The 16370-nt window shown below is 38.1% G+C and overlaps 1 protein-coding gene across 2 annotated transcripts in view; it reads left to right on the top strand.

The window, feature by feature from the left end:
- Positions 1 to 16370, top strand: part of LOC137244868 (glycogen debranching enzyme) — a 41247-nt gene that overhangs the window by 2975 nt on the left and 21902 nt on the right. The gene's annotated exons all lie outside the window — the stretch shown is intronic.

Here is a 16370-nt window from a genome sequence, read left to right as displayed (position 1 = left end):
TACAATATCTTCGTCATCTGCTCGTTCCACATCGTAAACAGAGTACCCGTTGATTTGGTCGGCGATAGGCCACGCTTGGTGAAGAAACCAGAAATACTGGGGAGATAGCTATTTATTTTAGAAACTAATTTGCGGCCGCCGTGGTGTGGTAGTAGCGTGCTCCACCTACCACACCGAAGATCCTGTATTCAATTCGGGCAAAACAATATCAAACATTTAGAAACAAATGATTTGGCATACACTCCGAGTGTATTTCTCTCATGAAAAGTTCTCAGTGAAAACTCATCTGCGTTGCAGATGTCGTTCGGAGTCAGCGTAAAACATATATGTATGTAGAACCCGTCCCGGATGAGAAGCTCGGCTTAAATTCTCTTCGGAGGGGGCAGGACGATTTCCCACATCCTCGCTAGGGGCGAAAGCAGTGATATCGGTCGATATGACTCACATTCACTACCTGGTTGTCTAGGCTTTAGTAGCTTAATTATCTTTGCCATTTTCCACTGTTCTGGAACAAGGTACCTTGTGTTTGTCTTTATGTACCCGTGTGTTGGCACGACTTCTAGCCTTGTCTACTGATGGAAGTTGAAAACCTCACAGAAACAAATTCTGTGGCGTTTTAGTTTTCAAAGTCAAAACTTTTTACGACGAAACGTTTGAAGGCATTAACAGTTTTGTAATGCCGGCAGTGTTCAGCATCCCATATCTACTATATATCTACTATCAGCTTGACTACAATTTCGTTAAGCCAGAGCACGACCCTTAGAGAGAGGCAGTCATTGCCTTGAAGGCCCATCAGCAGCTCTTTTACTACCAAAATTCAAAGTGGATGATAGAATACTCCATTCCACCCCGCTTCGGCAATTCTGTTATACAGAAGTTTGTGTTTAAATCTAACTAAAACCTCCTCGACGCCTTAAATAACCAGGAACCGAATGGTAACATAAGATTACGGATCAAATATTATACGAAAGAAAATTACGTATCAAAAAGTTTCATAAATTTTGTTTTATTTTTGTAAAAGCGGTATTCATGTATAAATTGCCGTGCATCGTGAAATGCCAAACTTAAGTATTGAAGATTTGATTATTTGTTTTCTTTGGATATTTAATTTTTGTTCTTTAAAGTATTTGAAAAATAAAATTCCTCGACTTTGGGGGTCCTCCTAAGCCCCCTCCCCCCCGTAGATCCGCGCCTGCCCCGGAGTGCTCCGAAACCGGTTTGGAGACCAAAACTATATCCGTGCAAAACACTTATGTTCACAATTTTTTTTTGTGTGTATCACAAAATCTTCAAAATTACAACAACCACATGAAAATTTTCAATTTCTTTCGCAAATATCTCTCGACATACCCAACATTTTTATTTTCCGCCTTTGGATTTTTGTTGTCGAGGTCAATACGCGTCTTTTGACACCTCTCTAGATATTTTTGCACGCGTATTAGCAGTGTCATGCTGTCGTATAGAATCGCCAAAACTGATTCCTGTTGGCGCGGTATTTGTTTTTTTTTTATTCACAGTCACGGTTTAGAGCCGCTGTGAATGAGAGGTCACAATCACAGATGATATTGTTTCTCAAAAATCACGGGATCGGCCAACATTAGATTATACCATACCATAGCAACAAAATCTTGTTTTGTTTGTTTAATGCTGTGTTCAATTTATACTTATTACCGACTTAACACCGGCGTATAATAATTGAATATTCAAATATTATGTTTTTCTTAGAGAAACTGAAAAGAAAGAAACAGAAAACTGGCATATTGCGATGGTACCATTTCGAAAACCGCCACGTAATCATCATCAGGCAATTTCGTAATGTTATCAAAGGTTTCACCGAGATTCGAACCGCGAATCACACGGTGAAACTGCAGTTGTCTTAACCACTAGGCTATCCTGCTTGTATTTGTTTCCTTGCTTAATTCAGTTTATCTCAATTCTACACTAACAACACAATTGAGACATTTTGTCTCTATCAATTATTATGTTTTTTTAAGAGGAACTGAAAGGAACTGAATATTCAATTATTATAAGCCGGTGTTAAGCTCATGAGTTCGTAATAATAAATATAAATTGAACACACCATTAAACAAACAAACATTTTTTTAAATAGACCGCAAACGCGCCATAATCGATCCGCTAACCAAAAGTGGCGACTGTGTCAATTATAAAGCATGACCTACATACATACATAAACATGTGCATACATATTTAAGATTTTATAGCCGCAAAATGTTGATATGCAATCTGGCGACAAAAGAAAAGCGATTGATTTCAAAAGCGTTTACATATTATCGTTTGACATTGAAATTTGTCTCAAATACTTGTGAAGCCCAGCTTGTGTAGGCCTCATTGTTTGCCTTAATTAAAATAAAAACCCAGAATTGCATAAATTGCTTAAAGAAAACCAAGTTAAGAAAGCGAAAATAAAGAGTTGACTTATTGTTTTAATTGATTATTCTTTTCAAACTTACAGTGCGTACCCCTCAAACATTTTTGGAGCGCTCATAGTCCGAAATATGTAAATTCCTCAGCGCTAGAAATATGATCATATAGGAATCTTTGGTGGCTTCAATATTAGGAAAATTAGGAGCCATAGGCTTGTAAGGTTCATTTAACAAAGAAAAATTTTAGCAAATATTTATATTTTATTACGAAAAATTTTCTATTTGGGGGAAAAAAAATTTTAATCATGAATGAACATTATTATTTTTTTCTGATCTTACCGTAGGTAGGCTTCTTCACATCATTTATGTTACCAGATACACCAATGATGGTTTCATACAAATCATGAGGAACCCTACTGCTCTTATCTAACGCGCTGACAACGATTGTCAGATTTTTTCAATCATAATGTTTAGTATTATCGGGCCTGTTCTGGATTTCGATTCCGACCAATTTATTCGGAATCGAAATGGATTGGTGTTCTGAATACACAAGTATACACGGTTTTGGATCTGGGCAACTAAAAATGGTTTTTAAGTCAATTTATGACGCTGAATCCGAATCTGCATTCCGGTTTTTAAGATTGATTCTAGTTTTTAATATAGTCAATAAATTCATTTTTTAAGATTTTTGTCAAATAATATTCATTTTATTAACTTAAAAGTAACAAATCAGAAATGAAGATTGGTGGAACTTTGCCTTTTGTATTGTTTAGTATCTGTTTCGCGTATTAGAGTCCAACAATAGTCGCTCATCATGCCTTCATCCCAAAATCCTTGGTATCGTCTTTCAATGTTGGCTAGATCTTGGTGTAACCGCTCTCCCTGTTCGTCGCTCGTATCACCCAAGTTTTCGGGAAAAAAAATCGAGATGGGAATGCAGAAAGTGCATCTTTAGAGACATCCGAGCTCCAATCTTGCGATAATTTTCCAACATATCGCCAATAATTTCCTCAAAATTAGGGGATTTGTGATTACCAAGAAAGTGGTGAACGATATTTTGAAAAGATGCGCACGCGGCTGCTTCATCGGGCGTTAAACATTTTGTAAATTCTTTATCAGCCATTAGTTTTCTAATATCAGGTCCGACAAATATTCCTTCTTTGATTTTTGCATATGACAATTTAGGAAACAACTTGGCTAAGTACTGAAAAGCCGGTCCTTCACGGTTTAATGCTTTGACGAAGTTCTTTATAAGACCAAGTTTAATGTGAAGAGGTGGCAGGAAAATGTCTTGTGGATTTACAAGTGGTTCAGCGGAGACGTTTTGCTGTCCAGGCTCATATTGAGTACGACTTTGCCATTCTTTCCTCACATAATGATGTTCAGTTGCGCGGCTATCCCACATTTTTCTATTGATTCTATTGTTTGTTTGTTCAAGGGCATTGCTTGAATATTAAGAAACCATCTGTTTTGTATGAGGGTTGTTTATACTTATCTTTTCTCAAGTGGACTGTATCTGTGTACATATATGTGTGTATGTGTGATAGGTTTAGGTACCTTATCCTGTTTGTTTTGTAAGTATGTATGACAATATTATCTTAAATTCTAGTGGACTGTATAAATTTACTTATTTTAGAGCGGCGTAGTTATATGTTCAAACTTTCATGAACATTCTGCCATTTTTACTTACTTATCAAGCAGTGCCACGATTTAAAAGCTGCTATAACAGCACAATGGTGCTATCATGCGAGATCTCGGAAACTAGAATCAATCTTGAAAAACTGAATGCAGATTCGAATTCAGCATATCAAATATAGTTAAGAATCGCTCTTATCTGCTCAGATCCAAAAGTTGACCTGAATTTGTAAACTTGTGATATCGATTCCGACCTGACTTGGTCGATTTGAAAAGTTTTGCCTCTGAGCAGTCGGAATCGAAAGTAATTAGCCTATTAAGCACAGATAATTACATTATTTTTCCCACAAATAAGTTTTATTAAATTATTCATTTAATTGGAAGATTTGTAACAACTTTTTGCTGAACTATTTGTTTATTTAGTATAACAAATATTAATTTGAAAATTTTTATCAAAAATTTTCCAAGCTAAACAAAGCGATTCTGGTCGAAAGGAAACAGACGTGTTCTCAATTTCGATCGATCAATTTTTGCGATTTTTATGCGCAATTGCACGTTTTCTTGCCTCTGCATTTCCGAAAACCATTGGTGCCAACATTTTGTTCAAATTTTTGCACAATTTTAATTAAATCTAAAACCTAAATAAATAAAAACTGCTGAAATCGATTTCGAATCGATTTGTTTCAATCGGAATTGAGAACACTAAAAAGAAATCGACTCGGAATCAGCCTAGTTTTACTTTTCAAAACGAGTCGGAATTCAGAACAGGCCTGTATAACTTTTTTACCGTACAGTAGAAGACAAAACTCGTTGTCAGCCCGTTAGGACAGGGGGCTATACATAGCAAAACTTCAAAACACAAGGCACAAGTTATTTCTAAACTTCCTTCAAAATATTTATTACGCCGATTTTATTCTCTTTAAGCGCCTTCCAAGGTATGCCATACATACTTCCACCTTTCTTTTGGGGATATTCTTCCCCAATTTCCATGTCCTTAACCGAATGTCAAAATTAATTTAAAAACAAACATTAATCATAATGGCTCCGAAAAGCTTCAAAACGGAGTCTTCTCGCAGTACAATATGTGCTGTTTATGGAGCCAATACGTATCACAAATGACTCATGTTCAGGCTCATATTATATATGAAATTAGGCTCATAAAAATTTCGGAACTTTCTTCTTTTCTTTTTTTTTTTGCGATTTTTCTTCAATACACTTCGTTCTGGATGAAAAAAAATAAATAAATATGTCGAAATGAATAGCCACTTTCTTTTAAAAGAGGATTAAATTTGGTGTATTTTCGCAGAGTTTTTTTCCATTCCGGAGCTCTACTCCTATAGACAAGGTGCTCAGAACAACTTTTTAAAATTACAAAAAAAAAGCAATAAAAAATGCAAGACGCGATAACCTCCGAAGAGATTTTAGGCCGAGCTTCTCTTCCAGTTTACGTGGTGCTCCTTTTTAATTTTACCTAAAAATTGGCACTCTTCACTGCGTAACTTTTCATGGCAGAAATACACTCGGAGTGCTTGCCAAATCACTGCCGAGGTGCGAGCTCGCTTAGAAAAACTTTTTTCTAATTGAAAAACCTTATTTCTAAAATTTTGATGTTGCTTTGCCAAGGGCTTAAACCCAGGATCTTCAGTAGGCGAAGCACGCCGTCTGTCGATGTCGGTTCATTGAAAATATTTCAGAACAAGTAAGGAAGGCTAAGTTCGGGTGTAACCGAACATTACATACTCAGTTGAGAGCTATGGAGACAAAATAAGGGAAAATCACTTCGTAGTAAAATGAACCTAGGGTAACCCTGGAATGTGTTTGTATGACATGTGTATCAAACGGAAGGTATTAAAGAGTATTTTAAGAGGGAGTGGGCCATAGTTCTATAGATGAACGCCATTTAGGGATATCGCCATAAAGGTGGACCAGGGCTGACTCTAGAATTTGTTTGTACGACATGGGTATCAAATGAAAGTGTTAATGAGTATTTTAAAAGGGAGTGGCTCTTAGTTCTATAGGTGGACGCCATTTCGAGATATCGCCATAAAGGTGGACCAGGGGTGACTCTAGAATTTGTTTGTACGATATGGGTATCAAATGAAAGGTGTTAATGAGTATTTTAAAAGGGCGTGGGCCTTAGTTCTATAGGTGGACGCCTTTTCGAGATATCGCCATAAAGGTGGACCAGGGGTGACTCTAGAATTTGTTTGTACGATATGGGTATCAAACGAAAGGTGGTAATGAGTATTTTAAAAGGGAGTGGGCCTTAGTTCTACGTGTGGACGCCTTTTCGAGATATCGCCATAAAGGTGGACCAGGGGCGACTCTGGAAATTGTTTGTACGATATGGGTATCAAATGAAAGGTGTTAATGAGTATTTTAAAAGGGAGTGGCTCTTAGTTCTATAGGTGGACGCCATTTCGAGATATCGCCATAAAGGTGGACCAGGGGTGACTCTAGAATTTGTTTGTACGATATGGGTATCAAATGAAAGGTGTTAATGAGTATTTTAAAAGGGCGTGGGCCTTAGTTCTATAGGTGGACGCCTTTTCGAGATATCGCCATAAAGGTGGACCAGGGGTGACTCTAGAATTTGTTTGTACGATATTGGTATCAAATGAAAAGTGTTAATGAGTATTTTAAAAGGGAGTGGGCCTTAGTTCTATAGGTGGACGCCTTTTCGGAATATCGTTATAAAGGTGGTCCAGGGTTGACTCTAGAATGCTTTTGTACAATATGGGTATCAAACGAAAGGTGTTAATAAGTATTTTAAAAGGGAATGGGCCTTATTTCTATTCGTGGACGCCTTTTCGGGATATCAACATAAACGTGGACCAGGGGAGACTCTAGAATGCGTTTGTACAATATGGATATGAAATGAAAAGTGTTAATGAGTATTTTAAAAGGGAGTGGGCCTTAGTTCTATAATAGGTGGGCGCCTTTTCGAGATATTGCCATAAAGGTGGACCAGGGGTGACTCTAGAATGTTTTTGTACGATATGGGTATCAAATAAAATGTGTTAATGAGTATTTTAAAAGGGAGTGGGCCTTAAATCTATAAGTGGACGCCTTTTCGAGATATCGCCATAAACGTGGACCAGGGGTGACTCTAGAATGCGTTTGTACAATATGGATATCAAACGAAAGGTGTTGATGAGTATTTTAAAACGAAGTGGGCCTTAGTGCTATGGGTGGACGCCTTTTCGAGATATCGACATAAAGGTGGACCAGGGCTGAATCTAGAATTTGTTTGTACGATATGGGTATCAAATGAAAGGTGTTAATAAGTATTTTAAAGGGGAGTGGGCCTTAGTTCTATACGTCGACTCCTTTTCGAGATATCGCCATAAAGGTGGACCAGGGGTGACTCTATAATGTGTTTGTCGATATGGGTATCAAATTAAAGGTATTAATGAGGGTTTTAAAAGGGAGTGGTGGTAGTTGTATATGTGATGGCGCTTTCGAGATATCGACCAAAATTTGGACCAGAGTGACCCAGAACATCATCTGTCGGGTACCGCTAATTTATTTATATATGTAATACCACGAACAGTTATCTTTCCAAGATTCCAAGGGCTTTTGATTTCGTCCTGCAAAACTTTTTCATTTTCTTCTACTTAATATGGTAGGTGTCACACCCATTTTACAGTTTTTTTCTAAAATTATATTTTGCGTCAATAGACCAATCCAATTACCATGTTTCATCCCTTTTTTCGTATTTGGTATCTTATTATGGCATTTTTTTCGTTTTTAGTAATTTTCGATGTCGAAAAAGTGGGCGTGGTCATAGTCGGATTTCGGCCATTTTTTACACCAATATAAAGTGAGTTCAGATAAGTACGTGAACTGAGTTCAGTAAAGATATGTCGATTTTTGCCCAAGTTATCGTGTTAACGGCCGAGCGGTAGGACAGACGGTCGACTGTGTATAAAAACTGGGCGTGGCTTCAACCTATTTCGCCCTTTTTCACAGAAAACAGTTATCGTCCTAGAATCTAAGCCTCTACCAAATTTCACAAGGATTGGTAATGGTTTGTTCGACACATGGCATTAAAAGTATCCTAGACAATTTAAATGAAAAAGGGCGGAGCCACGCCCATTATGAAAATTTCTTTTATTTTTGTATTTTTTGCACCATATCATTACTGGAGTTGAATGTTGACATAATTTACATATATACTGTAAAGATATTAACTTTTCTTTTCAAATTTGACTTTAAACAAATTTTTTTTAAAAGTGGGCGTGGTCGTTCTCCGATTTTGCTAATTTTTATTAAGCATACATACAGTAATAAGAGTAACGTTCCTGCCAAATTTCATCATGATATCTTCAACGACTGCCAAATTACAGCTTGCAAAACTTCTAAATTACCTTCTTTTAAAAGTGAGCGGTGCCACGCCTATTGTCCAAAATTTTACTACTTTTCTATTCTGCGTCAAAAGTTCAACTCACCTACCAAGTTTCATCGCTTTATCCGTATTTGGTAATGAATTATCGCACTTTTTCGATTTTTCGAAATTTTCAATATCGAAAAAGTGGGCGTGGTTATAGTCCGATATCGTTCATTTCAAATAGCGATCTGAGATGAGTGCCCAGGAACCTACATACCAAATTTCATCAAGATACCTCAAAATTTACTCAAGTTATCGTGTTAATGGACGGACGGACATGGCTCAATCGAATTTTTTTTTCGATACTGATGATTTTGATATATGGAAGTCTATATCTATCTCGATTCCTTTATACCTGTACAACCAACCGTTATCCAATCAAAGTTAATATACTCTGTGAGTTCTGCTCAACTGAGTATAAGAATGCATGCATACATCCGGAGCACTTACAGGTTGTGGAATAATTGAAAGCACATGTGACCCGGTCTATGAAAAGGTGGCTTATGAATCAAAAAAGAAATTGCGAGAAACAGCTCTTAACAGCTGTTTTTTTTTTAGTCATAAGCCACTTTTTCATAGACAGGGTCACATATATCTTTTTTTCTCACGTTCAACGATGGGAATTATTAAAACATGCTTTAACAAAAATTGTTAAACGTGAATCTGAAACACGATGGAGCGCCAGAATACAAGCGGTTAGCGTTATCGTCGACGGGCTAGAGAATGTAGTAGAACACTTAGAATAATTAGCAGAGGACACTTACACCACAAGTGACACCAGAAGCGAAGCTACAGTTCTGTTGCAACATATAATAAATTTTAGTTACATAACATTAGTTCATTTCTGGTATGAAATCTTAAGGAGTGTGCCGATCAGATTACAAAATCCGGGGATGAATTTTAGAGAAGCTTATCACGATCTTAAATCATTAGCGACTGAACTATCCGAAATTTGAGACACTCTCTGTGAAGAATCGATAGAAAAAGCGAAGTTTTTTTGTGAAAAATGGGATATTGATATAGTAAAACGTGTAAAAAGGCGCCGCAAAATGCCCGGAGGATCGGCTGGAGATGTTGGTCTTTCTGTAGAATGTGAAATTTCTCGCGTTATGAAAAGTGTTCTCGATCGTTTCCAACAAGAAATACGTACAAGATTTACACCACTAAATGACCTAATTTTAAATTTGGATTTCCCTTAGACGTTGGAAATCTGTTAAACAAGAATAAGTAATAACGACTTAGAAAGGAATTGTAAGAATTGGGGTGAATTTTATAATACAGATTTCGATGGAACAGAACTTTTTATCGAAATATGTTACTGCAAAATATTACTTCGCAGTACAAAAGATATTGAACCTAAAACTCCGTTAGAATTACTTACTTTTATAATCTCGTATCTCTTGCCTGGGACGCAAGAAAACCTCCGAAAAGCTTCAAAGCGGAGTCTTCTCGAAGTCCAATATATGCTGTTTATGAGGCCAATACGTATCACAAATGACTCATATTCAGGCTCATATTATATATGAAATTAGGCTCATAAAAATGTCGGAACTTTTTTCTTTTCTTTTTTTTTGCGATTTTTCTTCATTACACTTCGTTCTGGATGAAAAAAAAATAAAATTAATATGTCGGAATGAATAGCCACTTTCTTTTAAAAGAGGATTAAATTCGGTGTATTTTCGCAGAGCTTTTTTCCCATTCCGGAACTCTACTCCAAATCACTGCCGTGGGGCGACCTCGCTTAGGAAAACTTTTTTCTAATTGGAAAAACTTGTTTCTAAAATTTTGATGTTGATTTGCCAAGGGCTTAAACCTAGAATCTTCAGTGTGGTAGGCGAAGCACGACGTCTGTCGATGTCTGTTCATTGAAGATATTTCAGAAAAAATAATAGGAGAGGTCCTTATTGGATCCGCTGAATCTAAATCACCAGTTTTTTTTTAATTTTTGTCTGTCTGTTTGTACTCGCATCACTCAAAAACCACTGAGTGCAACTTTCACGGCTGCATAAGCCGAGGTCTAACTTAAAATTTAGGATAAATTTTAGAACCCTAGGTCTTTAGGATCTTGAGACCCAAAACATGGACCCGTATGTGTTTCTGCACTGAAAAGCTTCTCAGCGTTCTAAGTCAGCATAAAACATGAAGATCCCGTCCCACCAATTTGTAAGAAAAATTAAAAGGAGCACAACGCAAATTAGAAGAGAAGCTCAGCCTAAAATCTCGCCGGAGGTTATCACGCCTGTCTATTATTTATAGATTTAACTTTTCGATCTTTTGATGAACAATAAAAATTCGGCTTGATTTTGAAGAACTTCTTTAACGCCTTTTTGGAAGTAATTGAGAAGTGCACACAACAATTTTTTTGTTTTAGTTATTTATTTTGAAAAACGCCTCAGAATTTTTTAATAAACCTGGGGCGCTAGTGTAAAATTGTATTGTATTGCAGTTTCTGGTAGAATTCTCAGTTTAGTTTTAAAAAATTTGTGGAAAATATTATTTATAACTCTTGTACAGTAGTAAGATTGTGATACGTCGTTTAACTATTCTTGCGGGGTTTCATGTAGTAAGGAAATGTGAAAAGCGTGAGTGAATCGAATGAGTGGATCGCATTCGCATCGATGGTGCAGGGTTCAAATCCCGGGCAAAGCAACATCAAAATTTTTTAAACAAGTTTTTTCAATTAGAAAACAGATTTTCTAAGCGAGGCCGTACCTCGTCAGTTGTTTGGCAAACACCACAAGTGTATTTCTGCCATGAAAATCTTCTCAGTGAAAATGTATCTGTCTTGCAACTATTGTTCGGAGTCGGCATGAAATACGTAGGTCCCGCCCCGCCGAGCGGAAGAGAAGCTCGGCCTCTTTGGAAGCAACTAGAGCGTAATTACAATTTTTTTTTTTTTGTACAAGTTTGGTACAATTTTTCAGGAGTTCTAGGACTATTTCAGAGCTAATCAGAAGAATATTTTTAGTTTTTAGAATTTTTGAACTTTTTGAAGAAATATAAAAATTTGGCGTCTTTTACAGAACTCTTTTTTCTTCTTTTCAGGAACTCTAGAACCTATAAACGAATTCCGATTTAATAATTTTATAAAACGTTTGAGCTTTTAATTATAAATTTTGTCATTGAGTCCTGTGTATCTATGTATATTAGGGTGGGTCGATTTGTATGACCGAAAGTTAACCGATATCGCGCCATCGATTTTTCGATAGGATTTGGGCTCAGGAAAAAAGTTCCACTACGCATACCCGATAAAATTTAATTCGAGCCTGCGAAATTTCATTTTTTTTTACTTTTATTCGACTTTGATTTTTAAGGTTTTTTTCATGACCTACTAAAAAAATTTTCAAATTTCCGCTAAACACGTTGAAAACAAAACTGTTATCGACAACGGACAGGGTATACATGAAAAGTTTACAATCAAATGAAAAAATTTACAAGGTATAATCGAAACAGCTGTCGCCTTGTCCGTCCTGATGTCACGTTGTTTAATTTTTTCCAAAATTATTAAATAAATTATAAAATTAAAAATTGCTTAAAATAAATGTTTCATACATTTAAAGCAATACGGGCAATCCACGATTAACTCATACGAAAATTTTTTTAGTAGGTCATGAAAAAAACTTAAAAATCAAAGTCGAAAAAAGTACAAATAAAATGAAATTTCGCAGGCTCGAAAATTATTCTTTCGGGTATGCGTAGTTGAACTTTTTCTTCCTGAGCCCAACTCCTATCGAAAAATCGATGGCGCGATATCGGTTAATAAATCGACCCAGTTGTTGTCGTTGTTGTTGTAGCAATGCTCGCCCCACCTAATAGCCGCGACCGATCACAAATTGTCATCAATATCCTCTAACGGGAGTCCAAGGAAACTTGCCGTTTCAACAGGGGTGGACCATAAGGAAAGGGGTGTTAGAGGCGTTGGTTCCACATTACAATTAAAGAGATGGTTGGTGTCATGTGGGGACACATTGCAAGCGGGGCATACATTTTGTATGTCGGGGTTGATTCTGGATAGGTAAGAGTTTAACCTGTTACAGTATCCAGAACGAAGTTGAGCAAGAGTGACACGCGTTTCCCTGGGGAGTATGCGTTCCTCTTCCGCGAGTTCTGGATATTTTTCTTCAAGTACTGGATTCACCGGGCAATTCCCGACATAAAGGTCCGACGCCTGTCTATGGAGTTCACCAAGGACCTGCTTGTATTTTTTCGCTTCATACGGCTGGGTTCTCAGGTGCCGTATTTCCTCAAAATGCTTACGGAGATGACTCCTTAGGCCACTAGGCGGTGCTGGTTCGTCAATCAGATGTCTGTTGGGATGCTCAGGTTTCTGGGTATTCAACAGAAACTGTTTGGTCAGCATCTCATTTCTCTCCCTGATGGGGAGTATTCTCGCCTCATTATGCAGATGGTGTTCTGGGGACATAAGAAGACAGCCCGTGGCGATCCTGAGAGCAGTATTTTGGCAGGCCTGTAGTTTCTTCCAGTGGGTAGTTTTTAGGCTTGGCCACCATATGGGTGACGCGTAGCACGTAATCGGCTGGCTAATTGCTTTGTATGTGGTCATGAGCGTTTCTTTATCTTTTCCCCAGGTACTGCCAGCAAGGGATTTGAGGATTTTATTACGGCTCTGAATTCTCGGAACAATTGCGGTTGCGTGCGCACCAAAATGTAGATCCTGATCAAACGTCACACCCAAGATCTTGGGGTGTAGGACAGTCGGTAGCGTAGTGCCATCGACGTGGATGTTCAATATGGTCGACATTTGGGGCGTCCATGTTGTAAATAAGGTCGCGGAAGATTTAGTCGGTGACAATGCCAGGTTTCGCGAGGCGAAAAAACTGGAGAGATCAGGGAGATAGCCGTTTATTTTATTGCATAGCTCATCGATCTCTGGGCCTGGGCCTGTGGCCATGATTGTCCAGTCATCGGCGTAGGAAACGATTGTGACTCCTTCCGGTGGCGAAGGTAGCTTAGATATGTAGAAATTAAACAAAAGTGGGGATAGGACACCACCCTGTGGCACCCCTTGTTTAATTCTCCTTGGTTTTGATGTTTCGTTTCTGAATTGCACCGATGCCTGCCGACCACCCAGATAATTTGCGGTCCACCTTTTAAGACATGGGGGAAGGGTAGACCCTTCCAGGTCTTGCAGTAATGAGCCATGGTTGACCGTATCAAAGGCTTTTGATAGGTATAGCGCTACGAGTACTGTTCTATGGTGGGGGTATTGATTCAAACCGCAATTTATCTGGGTGCTAATGACATTTAGCGCGGAGGTAGTGCTATAAAGTTTTCTGAAGCCATGCTGATGAGGGGCTAGCTGCAAATGTGCTTGGAAATAAGGGAGCAAAATGGCTTCAAGCGTCTTTGCCACTGGCGATAGGAGAGATATCGGACGATATGACTCACCTACGTTAGCTGGTTTCCCAGGCTTTAGTAGCGGGACCACCTTGGCCATTTTCCATTTCTCGGGTATGGCAAAGGTGGAGAGAGACAGGTTGAAGACATGCGCTAAATATTTGAAACCCTCTTCCCCTAGGTTTTTAAGCATCGGCATGGCTATGCCGTCTGGGCCCACTGCTTTGGATGGTTTAGCGCGACCAATGGCGTCCTCAACCTCTCTAGCGGTGATGGTGATTGGTGACGCGCTGAAATTGTGTTTATGTGCGTGTCTATTGGCTCTCCGTCTATCTTTGTCGACCGTAGGATGCATTATATATTGTCGGCAGAAAGCGCTCGCGCATTTTTCCGCATCCGACAGCACCTTATCGCCAAAGGCGATGGAAACTTTGTCTTTGTGCTTAGTCGGATTCGATAGGGACTTTACGGTGGACCAAAGTTTACCTACACCGGTAGAGAGGTTACAACCTCTTAGGTGCTCTTCCCATTTCGCCCGCTTGTGTTCGTCCACAAGCAATCTGATGCGTTGGTTTATATCCCTTATTTGGGGGTCGCCTGGATCGAGCTGTCTTATAAGGTCGCGTTCCCTCGCTAAGCTCGCTGCCTCCGCCGGGAAGTGGGGCCGGATTTCGGGAATTCTCCCGGCGGGAATGAAATGTGCCGAGGCAAATCGACCCAGTCTAATGTATATGTATATATTTTTTTTGTTTAATTAATACGTATCTGGTCCTTTTGGAAGTATAATTTAATGTACCAACCTACTTAGATGTGTGCAGTGTTTAAATGTTAATTTAACTAATTGTGATGGGTGTGCAATATCTCATTAATTATTGTAAAGTATATGTATGTATGTATATTTAGAATATGTCCGTGTTGCAAATAGAACGTGTTGACGTTAACAATAAAGGCCCTAGAAAACTTGCCATATCCATATAAAACAGCTCGTCCAATCAACCTTATGGAAATCAATGTAATTGGTCAATGGCGTCATACCATAACGCCTTAGCTATAGCCATAATCTGTAAATATTTGAGTTGGTGTATTTATAAACATTTTGGATATTTAATTTTTTGTGTTGGATCCGTTTTAACTGCGTGACTTATTATTTTTGTCCTTTCCATGCTAAAGAGAAGAAAAATCAGTCTTTGGCTGGGAGGGGCAACTGAGCCAATGTTGTCCATTAAGAATGCCCTCAAGCGGGTGTGCTCTCTTCTCTCTTGTGGGCACAAGGGCATGCAAAGATCTTTGTGTAATTTGTTAGTAATTTTTTGCCTTTCCTTTTTTTATGTAGTTAAATATCACATTTTTTAGGTTAAAGCTGCAGTCATTGGTGCGTTATCGGTAACCTTGTAATAGTTGATTCGACCAACCTTATGGGAATCAATGCAAGCGATTATTGGTGCCGCTAAGGTCGTAACCGTATCGTAGCCAACCAATTGGTTTTTGGTTTTCCGCCGTAACGATAAACAGCTGATTACGTTAGGGATACGACTACAGCGATACGAAAAACGGAACCAATGACTCCGCTTTAAGGCACTAATAAATAACCGAAGCCAATAAATATGATTATGACTACCTAAGACGCTATGACTATGGCAACTTTGCGCGGGCCTTAAAGGCAGATTTACACAAACGCTTTGGTCGCTTCAAAGCATGAAGGTGTTTCCTTCCCTGCAAAAATTGTTAGATTACGTGTTCCATTTTTTTCATGTTGGAGTACATTCCTTTGCAATGCGTTTGCGGACCACCATCAGGCGATCATTGCTCGTGTTTTAACGACCGTGATAACGACACGTTGACGATCGAACAGAGTTGCCAAAAGTAAAATATTGCATACAAATAACTGATAATAAAATTTTACTATGGCAACTCTGATAAAATGTAACCGCGCACTGGTTTTATGTATACATACTATAGTATAGAGAAAAATTCAAAGAGGAATCGTGTCGGAAAGAATTATCGGAGTGAATTTAGTTTAAAAGACAAACAATTTTATTGGTTAAAAATAAAATAAATAAAATAATTATAACCAAATATATAAAGCTAAAATATGGAATACAGCGCATGTCACAAAAGACGTATTCAGAAAATGGAGAGGGAAAAGTTTGCGCGTAGATTGAAAAATGGAGAAAATGCGACGCTCCAAATTGAAACTCCAAATTATGCCGCAGGATCAGAGGTTATGGAATTGGTCAGCTCTCCTAGCATAGCACCAGAAGGCAATCATTACTACTACGAATATTCCTCTGTTATTTAGCAATTGCGTGAATAAAGAAACTAATATGATTTTTTTATAAATTTTATGTTTTATTTTGGGTGGCTTCTTCTCTAGCGATGGTTTTAAAAGTACTCTTACATAGCTACTCCAAGGAGTAATGCTTTGAGAGTACTTTCTAAGTAATCTCCTGTAGGTACTCCATTAGGTAATCCATCGAGGGTGGTTTAACGAGTACTCTTTTGCTAGTATTCCAAGTAGTAATGTTTTGAGAGCAATTTCGCAAGTAATCTCTTGTCGGTACTCCATGGAGTAATATTTCAGGAGCAGTTTAGAGAGTACTGTT

This window comes from Eurosta solidaginis, chromosome 3 (genome assembly GCF_040869045.1).
Source record: "Eurosta solidaginis isolate ZX-2024a chromosome 3, ASM4086904v1, whole genome shotgun sequence".
In the NCBI taxonomy this organism is placed as follows: Eukaryota; Metazoa; Arthropoda; class Insecta; order Diptera; family Tephritidae; genus Eurosta; species Eurosta solidaginis.
Note: the sequence above shows the minus strand (reverse complement) of the source record. Positions and strands in the feature narration are given on the sequence as shown.